This window comes from Entelurus aequoreus, linkage group LG06 (assembly GCF_033978785.1).
Source record: "Entelurus aequoreus isolate RoL-2023_Sb linkage group LG06, RoL_Eaeq_v1.1, whole genome shotgun sequence".
NCBI classification, from domain to species: Eukaryota; Metazoa; Chordata; class Actinopteri; order Syngnathiformes; family Syngnathidae; genus Entelurus; species Entelurus aequoreus.
In genome coordinates, this window is record NC_084736.1 from 63662215 (window position 1) to 63677245 (window position 15031).

At 38.3% G+C, this 15031-nt stretch overlaps 1 protein-coding gene across 2 annotated transcripts in view; it reads left to right on the top strand.

Annotated features, from left to right (window-relative positions):
* The window catches only part of LOC133652443 (rabphilin-3A-like), a 55244-nt gene that overhangs the window by 1302 nt on the left and 38911 nt on the right, over positions 1-15031 (top strand). The window lies entirely within an intron of this gene.

Consider the following 15031-nt stretch of genomic DNA (forward strand, 5'->3'; position numbering starts at 1 on the left):
TGCCACCGTATCTGTTGTGTTGCTGCCAAACTCCACTGCCTTTTTTTTTGTATGGCCAGTTAACAGCTGCTAGTGTCAGTGAACATGGGAGCGTGGTTCTACCATCTCCAACTCCTCCTACAGACCTGAAACCTTTAGGGATTAAATGGGGGAGGGGAGGAACAACGGAATATTGCGTCTGAGAAACAGCTGCCTCCCCTCACATGAACACCTACGTTGGTGTATAATGTGTGCACCTCTTTATTTGTAGGGCCTTCCAAAGTCTTATCAGCGCAGACCTAAAATGGAGTTAAGCGAGCAAGAGCATCACGTTAACATGCAAGAGACGTGTGTTTAGTAGAAAGGGGGAAATATGAATGAAGTAAGTGATTTTCATGCTAGCTGCATTATTTAAAGCTGAAGGAATGAAGGGACAATAACCAAATTCCCATGCCCAATTATAGCGAAGAACCATCCAAGCCAGATGCACCCTTTGCGACCAATTGACATGGTCTCCAAAAGAGAGGCCTGAATTTTGTCACACGTGTACTGCTGTGATGATACTGGCGGACTCATACTGTGTTAAATCATTTTGATTCCTCTCACCCTGTTGTTACCATGGTCACAGATGGCGAAAGGTGCATGTGTGCTTCCCCGCATCGCACTCAATCTCTTGTATTTATAGAGTTCAGAGCCCAATACTGTGATATTTGTAGGTGCTGTCTGATTTCCAACAAAGATTTTCTTTTGTTGCCCAAGCAACATTATTCTGCCATTTGCGGTCCGGCTGCAAAGGGGAGTGGCTTCACCCTGAAACATCCTCTTCAGCGCAGAGGATGGGAATCGATGCTTCTCTGAAAGTGGTGATTAGATCTGCCTAAACACTCTGGCATATTGGAAGAGACTGGAGTAATTAATGTGTCCTTTAGACCAAGTTGCCCCAAGAGAGCACGGAGTGGGAAAAGTCCAAAACTGACCTTTGTGTTCACTGGCACTGTGTCATGATTTAATCTGAAAGAAGTGAAACATGTGAAAGCACCGCACATTTTGAAATTGTTGATACGTAGTGAATGTTAAAGGTCCCCGTCTCTGCATTATTGACTCTTTAGTGATACAGTGGTACCTCAACTTAGTAGCGCCCCAACTTAAAGGCCTACTGAAATGACATTTTTTTATTTAAACGGGTTAGCAGATCCATTCTATGTGTCATACTTGATCATTTCGCGATATTGCCATATTTTTGCAGAAAGGATTTAGTATAGAACAACGACGATAAAGTTCGCAACTTTTGGTCTCTGATAAAAAAAAGCCTTGCCCCTACCGGAAGTAGCGTGACATAGTCAGTTGTTCGCTTCCTCATATTTCCTATTGTTTTCAACGCAGCTAGAGCGATTCGGACCGAGAAAGCGACGATTACCCCATTAATTTGAGCGAGGATGAAAGATTCGTGGATCAGGAACGTTAGAGTGACGGACTAGAATGCAGTGCAAAACATATCTTTTTTCGCTCTGACCATAACTTAGGTACAAGCTGGCTCATTGGATTCCACACTCCTTTTTCTATTGTGGATCAATGATTTGTATTTTAAACCACCTCGGATACTATATCCTCTTGAAAATGAGAGTCGAGAACGCGGAATGGACATTCACAGTGACTTTTATCTCCACGACAATACATCGGCGAAGCTCTTTAGCTACTGAGCTAACGTGATAGCATCGGGCTCGAATGCAGATAGAAACAAAATAAATAAATCCCTGACTGGAAGGATAGACAGAAGATCAACAATACTATTAAACCATGGATATGTAACTCCACGGTTAATAATTCTCAGCCTGGCAAAGCTTAACAATGCTGTTGCTAATGACGCTGAAGCTAACTTGGCAACTTAGCAACCGAACCTCACAGAGCTATGATAAAAACATTAGCGCTCCACCTACGCCAGCCAGCCCTCATCTGCTCATCAACACCCGTGCTCACCTGCGTTCCAGCGATCGACGGCGCGACGAAGGACTTCACCCGATCACAGATGCGGTTGGCGGCTAGCGTTGGCTAGCGCGTCTGCTATCCAAGTAAGTCCTCCTTGTTGTGTTGCTACAGCCAGCCGCTAATACACCGATCCCACCTACAACTTTCTTCTTTGCAGTCTCCATTGTTCATTAAACAAATTGCAAAAGATTCACCAACACAGATGTCCAGAATACTGTGGAATTTTGAGATGAAAACAGAGCTTTTTGTATTGGCTTCAATGGGCTACCGATACTCCTGTTTCACTGGCTACGTCACGTGCATACGTCATCATCCATAGGCGTTTTCAACCGGAAGTTTCTCGGGAAATTTAAAATTGCACTTTATAAGTTAACCCGGCCGTATTGGCATGTGTTGCAATGTTAAGATTTCATCATTGATATATAAACTATCAGACTGCGTGGTCGGTAGTAGTGGGTTTCAGTAGGCCTTTAAGAGTGTTTTGAGATAAGAGCTGTCTCTCGGTTAATTGTTGTGTTTAAAGTTGCAAGTAAAAATTTGAGGTACAAGCATCCCCGCCATTAGCTGGTTGTCACTAGAGGATCGGTGCCGGAAGACACGATAGGTCCACGCATGCGTGAAGGCTACTTCACGTCCGTCAACTTGATTTACGGCTGTTATGGTCATGCCTGTCACCCCACCGCCACAGTTACCATGGTTTTCTGTTTTGTAATCTTTATTTGAATAACAATGTCTTATAAAAGATTACAAACCAAAACAAACGTTACTGAAGAATACAGTATTTATTTTGAAACAGTACATATCCGTACAGAAACCTGAACTGCCTTAAATTGCTAAGAAATCTCTTTTTTCTACTTTATTTACATAAAATACATCACATACTGATCGTTTATAAGTCTACTTTTTGTTAGACTGCAAAAAATCTATGATAGTTACAGTAAGTGCCTTGTTTAAAAAAAAGAAAAATAAAAAAAAACTAATTTGAATACGTATATCGAACAAACCTTTAATGATGAGTCATTAGCGCCTTCGTGCGTCATTCATTGCAATGACTGAAGAGTGAAAGTGGTTAAAAATGTTTCGTGTTTATATTCATGGTCCCTTTTACTCCTGGGTAAGCTATTTCTTATACAAAACATTAATAAAATATTCCGATATCACGGAACATGACAAGGCTCCGTCATAAAAAAATTGCAAGTCCAGGAAGTGACGTAGTCATTCACGCATACGTGGACCGATCGTGTCGTCCGTTACAGATGGTGTAGTATCACTGAGTTAGGTTTTGCCACATCCCTCACTTAAAGCGTAAGTCAAGAATGCGTGCAGAATGCACTACCAACCTTAAAAGACCTGATAAGTCCGAAAGAGAAAGAGATGATGCAGTAATATCTGCTCACAGATGCTACCTGGTGGTTATTTGAGAACACTGAACTAGTCCTGCATAGTCCCACTCCTTAATACTTCAGTCACACTCAGGATTCTCACAGGAATGAGGAAAAAAATACAACCTTACCTATTGTAGCAAGGGCCATAGTGAACCCTGTAAGATCTGCCCAAAAGATAAGGTTTTACTTTCAAGCATTAGATTAGAGTTGGATTGTTTTTCCAAATAAGCCAAGGAAGAAAGTGAGTGTGAAGGACAGTGCTGAGAAGAAGTGGATGATATTCATTTAATTAAAGAAATGAATCATCAAAACATGACAGAGCATGAAGCCAACTTGGCGAAGCAATTTAAGAGTGTAGCACTGCTAGCCTGCACCATACTGAAGCATATAATAATACCTTAATGAGTGCATTCATCCATGAAAATATTGAGAAGCTTCTGATGGTGTGTTTGATGTAGAAGCAGCTTGAAGGTGATACTGTAGAATTCCACTCTCCTAGGTAAGTGCTGTATAATATTACATTACTTCATTAAACTACTTTAGTTGTTAGTATTGCATTCTTCTAAAATTGTGCTGTTGTGGGAGATTTCAATTCATTTCACGTTGATTCGAGATACAAGTGTTTTGAGTTAAGAGCTCCATCACATAACTAATTGAGCTCATAAGTTGAGGTACTACTGTATTATATTTGTAGATTCAGTTGATTTGAAAAGGGACAATACATATTAGCGAACAATTAACGTGTAAATATTTGGGATTATACCCAATGGCTAATTTTCATCTCTAGTCCTTCGGCAGGTTGATGTTAAAATGAAGACAAACACATCCAAAACAAAGTACACACACACAGTATATTAACAGTAACATGTGGTCCTAGGGCCTGTTTAAGACCCCCAAACAGGAAAACATTTAATTCCCCTCGGCCCTCACTTGTTTGCTGTACTTTTAAGAGAAGAGAAACGGACATGGTACAGCGTCTGACCTGCCCCTAGCTAGATGAGCCCTTACCAAATACGGCCCAACCACCTCACAGAGCATGGTTTTGTAAAAAAAAAAAAAAAAAGAGGCTTTGCTACACACCTTTAAAATAAAGCCTTGCACTTTACTGACTATTCATCCAAAAATAATCTAACCACTGTAATGTCAATATATTATAACAACAAAACACTCTTAATTTGAAGTGGCATAATTAAGTCACGCTTCTGATACATCTCAGTCTTTACCATTTGAAAAAAATGTACGGTAAACAATCTACTTTTAATAAAAAATAACAACATATACAGCCAGCTCATCGCCATAGCTACCAACAGTCAACTCCTGGCTCAACATTGCATCCTGTCCGAATGGAAAGGCCCCCAAATACTAAAGTATTTCCCACATATGTATCATGTCGATTCTTGGCTTGGAGCAGTGAAGAACACCTGCTGTCTTAAAAAAAAAAGACAGCCTGTGTTTCCATATACATGTATTTACTTAATCATAGAAGCTTGTCAGAAATGTGGATCTGGCACTTCCAGTTCGCCCTTGGTCATAAACAATTTGTAATGGAACACACCTCGTACGTGACTGGTTTGCCAGACAATAAGACGTACCAGAAATGATCTGAGATACACTTTAGAGCCTTTGCCACTACATCTAGCGAGTACAGGTACATATTAAAAGTGAAAGACAGGTGTATCTTGCGTCATGCATTTATCCGGTAATCAAATACAAGCAGTCATTAAAGTATTCACTGCGCAAGTGAGAACAGAGATCCACCACCACAAGCCCAGGGAGTGTGCATTACCACAACGTGCATAAAAACCTCCAGAAGCATGCAACCCAACCTCTACCACTTTCATAAGTGATACAAAAAAACACAGTTTACATACACCTCTCTGTCGTTAGGCAACACTTTAAACACCATTGGTTTACTTTTTTCACCAGGAAGGCAAGGTATGGCTTGGGTGCCATTTGCTAAACACAGCTATTTCATTATGGGTCTGTGGCACATTATAAAAATAAAATAAAGCAAAAATGGAAAAATACAGCAAAAAGGCATAATGTCACGACAAAAGGCTAAAATGTTGATAAAAATAACCAAAAAATATGTGTCTTTAAATATATATTTTTTAGTCGTTTAATAGCCTATTTCACTGCAAATTACTTGATGACGTCAGTCTACCACCATATTGATCAAATATAATATTGTTTGTTTTCTATACTTGAAGGTTGCATGCCATTGCTGTTCTTTTGAAAATAGCCAAATATTGGGCTATTGTTATTTTTTAGCATATTGATGAGCACTCTATTGTATATTTCTTTTATAAGGTGACCTCTTGGAAGCTGGTACTGTGCTTTGAAGTCTGTGCATAAAATTCTGCTATTGTGACAACCCTGCACATATATTTTTTGGTCGATTTCCTGAATTGTACAAACTTTAAGTTGTGTAAATGTAGAAAAATGCATAGCATATTTTTTTATTGTAGTTGCTGTTCCCCAAAAGTCTATGCTAAATACATAAATATTTCATCCAGATGCCAGTGTTGAAGCCTTCCAGCGGGAGTTTCACTCTGTGACCCAACACTGTGTTTCCAGACTTGAGCAGGCTTTCCCCTGACCACAGATCTGTGAAACAAATCCTCCAGGGCCTTGTACTGCCTGTTAGCTGCATTTTGAAACAAAGGGAGGGTCAAGTATCTCAAAAAAAGACCTGTGCCAGATTTCATCAGATCTCTCAAGAAGAGCAAGAGTATTGTGGCTGATGGCCTTTTATATTTTATTATTAAAATAGATTATCTCAACAGAGCAACTTGGTGACTTCTTCTTGGCAGGGAATAGATGGTGTATAGCGTTCTGACCACAGACTTTCAGAGTGCTGATTTAATGCCTATGTCTGGCAGTCCCGAGATAAGATGAGAGGAAGTTGAAGTAGCATGAGTGGCCAGTGCATCAGCAGCCAGTGCTCGAAGTCCTCCCTCTTACTTCTATAGTGTATACAGGGATGAATCACCATCATGCAAAGGAGAGCGGCAACCTACTGCAGGCCCAGACTAGAGTGCAGTTAATTGAGTGCTCCGCGACTTTTCCCTGTGTGCTTCCATGGTTCTAAATTAAGGACTGGATGAAAGCTCTATCTTGCATCACTTAAAAACGTGAGTCAACATTTGCTTTCCGGCTATTTTTGGCAACGATTATTAAAAAGTTCACTTAGCCGCATTTGTTTGTTTGTTAGCAAGAAGGACGACGCAAAAACTACTTAACCAGTGTTTCTGAATCATTGTAGAGGGTGGAGAGGCAAAGGTAGAAACTAGTGTTGTCATATTGTGTCATTTATCATTCTATTATTTTGTGAAACTTATTAAGGACAAGTGGTAGAAAATTAATTATTAATCTACTTGTTCATTTACTGTTAATATCTAGTTATTTTCTGTTTCAACATGTTCTGCGGATAGATATCAGCCGCTAGCTAGTTAGCCAACATGCTCGTCTGTATGACACGACGTGACGACAGGTAGGGCGGCGATATAGTACCAAATATGATTCATTAGTATCACGGCACTATACTAATACCAGTATACCGTACAACCCTAGTAGAAACCTTTACATTTTTGTGTTGATTGTAATAGTACTGTACAATATGTCCTAAGACTGCCCCTTGCGGCCTATCCCAGCTGGCTTCAGGTAAAAGTGGACTACACCCTTGACGGGTGGTCAGTCAATCAAATGACACATATAGACAGCCTGCATGGATTTGTGTCAATCACAAGATCATCAGTGACCCAAGAAAAAGCATTTTTCATCACATTCATGCAAAGGGGACCTATGACGATTCTAATCTACAAACGTGTACATTTAAACGGGAATTGTGACTATTATTCACAATCTTTATGTGAGACAAGTACACAAATGTTTTTCTTTTTCTATGCATTCTAACTTGTAAAATAAATGCGGTCAAAACTTACAATAGAGCAGTGGTTCTTAACCTTGTTGGAGGTACCGAACCCCACCAGTTTCATATGCGCATTCACCGAACCCTTCTTTAGTGAAAAATAAAATGTTTTTTAAAAAAAATTCAAGACAAAGTTACATGTTTTTGGTAACACTTTAGTATGGGGAACATATTCTAAGTAACAAAGACTTAATTTAGAGTTATTTGGACACGAGGGGAACATATTCTAAGTAATAAAGACTTAATTTAGAGTTATTTGGTTAGGGTCAGGGTCAGGGTTAGAGGGTTAGGGTTATAATAAGGCCATGCCAATAAGGCAATAATAAGTACTTAATAATGACTAGTTAAGAGCCAATATGTTACTAATTTGCATGTTAATAAGCAACTAATTAATGGTGAATATGTTCCCCATACTAAAGTGTTACCATGTTTTTTTTACTGGTGCATAAAATGAACCGTGCATGAACATCACCTTGTTCAAACAACAAAACCAACACAGTGCATAAACTCACAACAAATTACACACCTGCAAATCAGTCAGCTGTTGCCGTACCCGTAATACGCCGATAGGGAGAAGTTTGTGTTTACACGATGAGTCGGGTGTGTTTTGACCTCCGCCGAACCCCTAAGGCCGACACACCGAACCCCTAGGGTTCGATCGAACCCAGGTTAAGAACCACTGCAATAGAGCCTATGGGAGTCTCTCTATTCTCTATTCTCTATTCTGCTTATACACACTATCAAGGTTTTACACGCTGTAAGTATATATGTAATATAGTAACAGGCACATTCATAATATGTAATATTTACATATTTTGCTAATTTTAAGCATACAGCGGCGCATTAATTTCCCAAACGCATCACAACATTCACTGTTTCCTTCAACAACATCACTGATTATTACTCACTGCAGACCTCATTAGAGACAACAAACGTAAAAAAAAAAATCACTTACTGTACTATGTCTGCTCTCACTGGAATGCCAACAGATAGGATGTTGATATATTCCCGTGTAGATGAAGAGTAACTCATAATACTCGCAAAGAAAAAAAGAGGTGGAACAAAGCGTCTTTGTGTCTTTCTCACCATTTTTGGGTCTGAATTGTATGCCAAAGTTGACTTTTTTGTGGTGCCTTTTATTTTTAAAAGTATCAAAATACATTTTGGTATCGGTACCAGTCCCAAAATATTGGTATCAGGACAACCCTAGTCCACAGTCACATATTATAACCCATTTTGTGAGGCTGTTTGCGTGGGGAGGTGTTCCCAGATTGACAAATCAAACCCTCCATGCCCTGCCCTCTCCAAAGGTATCAGAATTAATCTTTTGAAAATGTACAGTGTTCAGAGGTAAGCTTAGATTGCCAATATACCTGTGGTGGTGAGTGTGTGGCTCGGGGCATGGTCAATATTACATCATTATATATTTGGCATATTCTGCGATGTTGTATGATATATTTTCTTTAAAAAGACTAAACAAATTAAAAAAATATTTACTTTTTCTTTATATTATTTTGTTTTGCTCTATTTTTCAGTTGTTGCTGCTACAATCTATTTTTTTTTCAAGTTTCTAGAGACTTCTCCAATCCATTTAGTGAGTTTTTCTTTATTAAAAACACCTAGCAACAAATCTAGCATAATTTTCTGGTGTTACTGGAGACTGTACTCGCGTTGAGAGACTCTTTACTTCTGTTGCTCCATGTCCACGACAAAGAGTGAGAGCTGCAGCAAGCTTCACTGACGTCACACTTGCTTCGCAATGCTGCTCCAGCATTTATCTCTTTAATATTTGCACATTGCACATTTTGTAGAGCGCTGTCCGTGGGTATATCTCAGATATATTAGAACAGTGGTTCTTAACTATAGGGGCCCAATGTTGGGCCGCGAGCTCACCCTAGAGGGCCGCAAAAAATATCTGTTTCTCAGCTGTGGTCCGTATAGGCCGCAGCGGTACTCTGTTGTAATACCTTTTTCCACCACTTGTGACAGTATTAAATAGAAGAAGTCTGGAGTTTTTTTTGATTGATTGATTGAAACTTTTATTAGTAGATTGCACAGTGAAGTACATATTCCGTACAATTGACCACTAAATGGTAACACCCGAATAAGTTTTTCAACTTAAATTGATTCATGATACAGATATATACTATTTTCATAATACAGTCATCACACAAGATAATCATCAGAGTATATACAATGAATTGTTTACATTATTTACAATCCGGGGTGTGGGATATGGAGGGGGGAGGGGGGGGGGTTAGGATTGGTTGGTATCAACACTTCAGTCATCAACAATTGCATCATTTAAAGTCAAAATTTAAGTGCAAAAAATATGACTAAATTGTTCAAGCTGTATTTTTATTTGCTCTTAAATGTTGACAGTTTTCATTAATATCATTATGATTAATTTAGTTAGAATTTATTTTAGCACTACGGGATTGTATTTAAATACATTTTTCATCGAGTACCTTCTTTTGGTTTAATAGTTTATAGATTGATATAATTTGAAAAGGTTTATCCTTTTAAACTGTAAGGAGGTTAGATATATTTTTTAAATACAATTAAAATCAAGCGTGACATTGCTAATTCAGTGTTAATATTTGAGTGGGCCTCGGGGCCCTCTGTAGTGAAAAAGTTGGGCCCCGTGGTAAAAAATGTTGAGAACCCCTTTACTAAAGTACGTACACATAGCAGACATGCTGTGTCCGCTACAGACAGTCCCGTGCGTTTTGCTTACGTTATCACAACATCCTGTTTTGGCAGTGCCGTTTCAGTGATCAAAGTCTTTTTTTGGCGACCAAATTTTCGGTGCATAACTATATATATAGATAGAGATAGAGATCTATCTCTATGGCACAATGGCTTCTGTTTTGTTTGATCAGCCGTTTTACTGCCGTGTTATGGGCACTGTTTGGAAACAATTTAGGTAAAAAAATACACATTTACAAAATCTTACAAAATCGGAATGCATCTTCGGCTTATAATCCGTGTAAAAAATGTGTTTCTTGGTGTGACCTGAGTGGGTGGGTGGTTTGGGTTTTAGGGGAAAGGGTGTGAATAATTTACTGACTTTAAAATTGTACTGTTTCGACTTGCACTTTTTTCTGTCTGTTTGAAAATGCCAATAAAAAAAGTTGGATTAAAATTTGTTTCTTGTAAAATTTGGTGAGAGGGGCTTAAAAAACGGTGAGCTTTATAGCCCAAAAAATATGGTATTGTTTTAATCAATGCTCAATAAGTTACACTGACGAACATCACATATTTTAATGTTGCACGATTCAAAGTGTTCGAAAAAGGAGTTTGAAGAAGCTCATTGTAAAGCCAGGTGTGTCTTTATCAAGGTCTCCTAATTGGTGCTGATATAAAATTTGGACTTGGGCCTTATTGTGAGGCTTTGCATGTTCTTTCTGTCCTTGCAAATTTTTACTCCAGGGATATTCAACTAAATTGTTTTGGGAGCCACATTTCCCTTTAGCTAAAAATGTGACTCTCTTACAAGTTTTTAACTGTATTCATGGGCCACCAGTTGACTAGCCCAAATTATGAAAAAGATAGGACCTAAAATTAAACATTGAGGAACACTCCTAGTATTACTAAAGAAGTTACAACTGACAGCATCTGAAGTAAACAAGCTATAGCAAAACCTTAGTTACATAAATCAAATTACAAAAAAAGTAGAGGACTTAAAAGGGTGCCTTAAGGAACGCCTCAGTTATGTAAATCACAAGTTCTATATTTGCTCGCAAGGTAAAATGTAAATGCAAGAATCTGCCAAAATGTTTACAGTGGTACGAATTCCTTCATAAAACAGGAGCAAAAATGTTTGTCTCCCAAGTTTTGAACTGAACTCGGGGGCCGGTATTGTGTTATTCCTGGGCCAGATTTGGCCCCCTGGCCGCCAGTTGAATAGCCCTGGTTTACTCCCATAGTCCAAACCCATTCATGTTTGGTTGAATGAAGACTCCACAGGTGTGAATGTGAGTGTGAATGGTTGTTTGTTTGTGTCCTGTGACTGCTGGGATAGGCTCCAGCTTACTGTTGACCCTGGATACGCTATGAATGGCCTCGGCAGAGGATTTTTGCTCTACTGCCCTTCTAATTTAGTATATGTTGTTGATTTAAGAATGAAACTAAGCCTGAGTGTAAGCCTCTGCATGTGTCTTGGACAGGGCAAAAGGCACAGCAGTAAAGCAGCAGGTCAGCTTGTTGGACACTGGATGGTCTTTCCTGTTTGTCCTCCAGCAATGCGGGGACTTGGAGCCATGCCCGCGCAGGCAATTTGGTTGCGCCAGTAGAACACTTGTCCATTTCGGCCATGTGGCGTCGTCACAGATGGTTTTCACAGATGGTGCCCGCCAACACTACTGTCTGAGCTCAACATATTTTGTTGGTGCAACACATCTAAAAGACCAGTATCTTTACTGCTTCCCACGCTGAGGATTGTTCTCGCTCCGCACCCGCTGTGGATGTTTGATGAAGATGTGAGAGTCAGAAAGTATACAAAAATGCCTTTTAGAGAGGGGGCGTACGCAGGGTGAACAGCTCTGGGGGTTGAAGTTGTAAATAATTAAGAAATGCTGAGTGATGTTTTCCTCCTGCAGTGAAAGACTGCGTGGTGCAGTGCACCTTAGTCCATGTTCACTGTGCTACATGCACATGGGGATGACTGGAGTTGTGCCACAAAGTGAGTGAATAGTTGTCCTTTTTAGTTGTTGTATTTTAACTTATCAGCTGTACTGTATGTTATAAATCCTCATGAACCAATCTGAGAAACTTGGTGATGTAATATTTAGTACAGAGAAGATGATTTATTCAATAAATCCTATTTCCAACACCTACTGTAAATAAAATATTAATTGGCTTTTCATCCAAAGCATGTTAAAGCATACTGTTTAAAACAACCATCCTCACAAACACAGTCGGTTGCGGAAATTTGTCAAATAGTTTTTGCTCTTATGTAATACTTCAGAAACATCAGTGCAGAGCTATATTTAGAATTCATTTTCCTTATTTTAGGCTGTTGACCTGTTTTTACTTACTGTTTTGTATTAACCAAATTTTAATAAATTCAATCCAGAACAGAAACACAATATAAATATATTTTTTTTAAAAAGGTACCAAAATAATATTTTTCTTTTTTAACAATTTGTGAATTTCTCATGACATTGTCATCCCTGACCTATGACTCAGAGTACTATTAATAGCTAGTCGTCATAGTTATTAATTAGACCTCTAAAGAGACTGTCTGAAAATAATTTATTGCTGGGAAATAATATCCAGTAAATGCAGTAGCGGTCTGTGCGTTGCCCACCTAGGCCTTCAGAGATGTCCGACTTCAACGATTACCTCTCAAAATACCATAATTTATGTCACCACATGACCAATGCCTGAGAAATACTATACAAAAACATATGTACTTGGCATTGAAGCACATCAACAGTGTACAAATGGGTAATTTTTCTGGTGCATTTAAAAATCAATAAACCCGCATCAGCAATTAAAACATATCTTATGTGGTACCGTCAAAATAAAAATTGCAAATAAAATATTAAACGTGAAAAAATAAAGAAATAAAATATTTGAATTCACAATTTGTAGAACCCATTCGATGCCGTATAAGCCAGTGGTGCCGCTCGTTGTGTGGCGGTCATTTCCCCATTTCATCGCCGGGACAGCTGAGCTAGCTTGGCTGACATCGTCTCACGAGATGTGGTTTCTCTTTAAATATTCTTCTTGAAAATGGCCTTGCAAATATATGTGTTGTCTAATCATAAAAGATGCAGACGAGGCGTGTTGGCTGAGTTCTTAAAGTTTACTCCTCAATCACATCCAGCTGGCATGGCATGGCCACATTCAACAACCAAAACGGGGCTACTGCGCATGCTCTTCACTACTGTGGCATGCTGGGTAATGGAGTTCTTATGTTACCTAGCTCATAACATCACAATATATATATATCTGCCTTAGGCCAGCTAGAAGGCCTTACTGACAACAACTCGTGATCTGATTAGCTATCGCAATTATCTATCAACTGTATGTGTCCGTTCACTTACAGTGCACAGACGCCCGCATTGTTGATTCTGAAGGCTTCGGGCAGATTTCGTACAGCATGGCAACACAAGATAGCGGAATTCTGATTGGATAAAAACTCTATAACCTAAGAACAACAGCGCTGGAATGAGCATAATAAGACATGAAGAGATTATGAATACTTTTAGATATTTAGGGAAAGTAAATGTAAAATTACTTTTATCTTTAATTATGATCATGATTTCTGGTTATGTTAGGCCAGCAGAGAAGGCCTTGCTGGCCCATGACGGCACACTACTGGTTAAATGGCATATAAATGACAGCATTGGTCATTTCAAAAAACTGTATTGAGCACTATATTACATTGCAAACTAAATGGCTGCCTCTTTACACAATTCTTTACTTTGTTTTGCCATAATTAATTGTTCTAACATTCATTTACAGAAACAATAAATACAAGCAACTTTGAGTGGTGCAGTTATTTGCATATTATTTTTCATAAAATCCTATTAAATTCTTATTAGAACAGACTGCTGTCATTTATACTGTATGTATTTCTAGAGGGGAGAAAACAACAATAATGAAAACAATACATTCTTACACCATATTTTGCAAAGTTTTGGTTAATTTTAAAATAGGATCTCATACATATCCTATATGGATTTACAGTAAACCCACATTTATCGCTGTTAATTGGTTCTGGGCCTGGCCATAGTGAATTCATTTCTGCAAAGTAGGAATATTTTTAACATAAATAAAATATTTTCATACTGTAGCTAGAGCATAAAAAACTGTTTACGTACCTTCTAAATACACAAGATATACATCTTGAACCTTATTGAAAATGAGATAATCGTATTCATCTAATTGCGTGAATCACAACTAAAAAACAACTATTTATTCATGTGAACAATATTGATTATTTATCTAAATTGTTGCGTTACAAACTGAGCGTAGGAAATGAACAAACAAATGTGTTGGCATTGATTTGAAACGGAAAAGGGGTAGGATTAAATAAAGTCTGCTTCTTCCTACCGCTTTTCAGACATATTGTAATGAGAAATTGGAAATATGAGATGTACCATATTGTAACTGTTCGCATGTTCAAAATATTCTATATCCATAACAAATATGGTTTATAACATAAGAGTCCTCTAGACACCCTTTAATCATCTTTACACTCTTCTGTTCCAATGCTGAGCCAATCCGTGGCCATGATACTGAACGATTGGTTTGGTCTTTACTAGTGTCCAATGCAGTGTTGATATTTATTGTTAATTTAGATATTTGTATGTTACATTTTTTGAAATTTAGGATAAAAATAGGTAGATATGCTTAAAAAAATAGGCAATAGAGTGAACTCGCAAACTTTGAAGCTTTATGTGGCAAGGGATGACTGTAGAGCATGTCTTTATAGTAATTAGGGATGTATTGATTACCGGTAATAATGATAAACCGCGGTAAATCTCCCGACGGTTAGTATTAGTGTTTAAAATAAAAATGACTGTAAAACTGTGATTAATAACAGCACGCCGATAAACTGACAGAGCGGTGATACTGCTCCTTTTTTTTGCAGAGGCAAGCTAGTGCGCTAATCGCTAGGTAGCTTAAATGTTAACATGAATACAGCACAAGACACATTCATGTCATTACGTTTAAGTTGATGTATAAACGTTGTTGTCTGAGCATTTAAGATATTCAATTGTGCACATTGAATAGA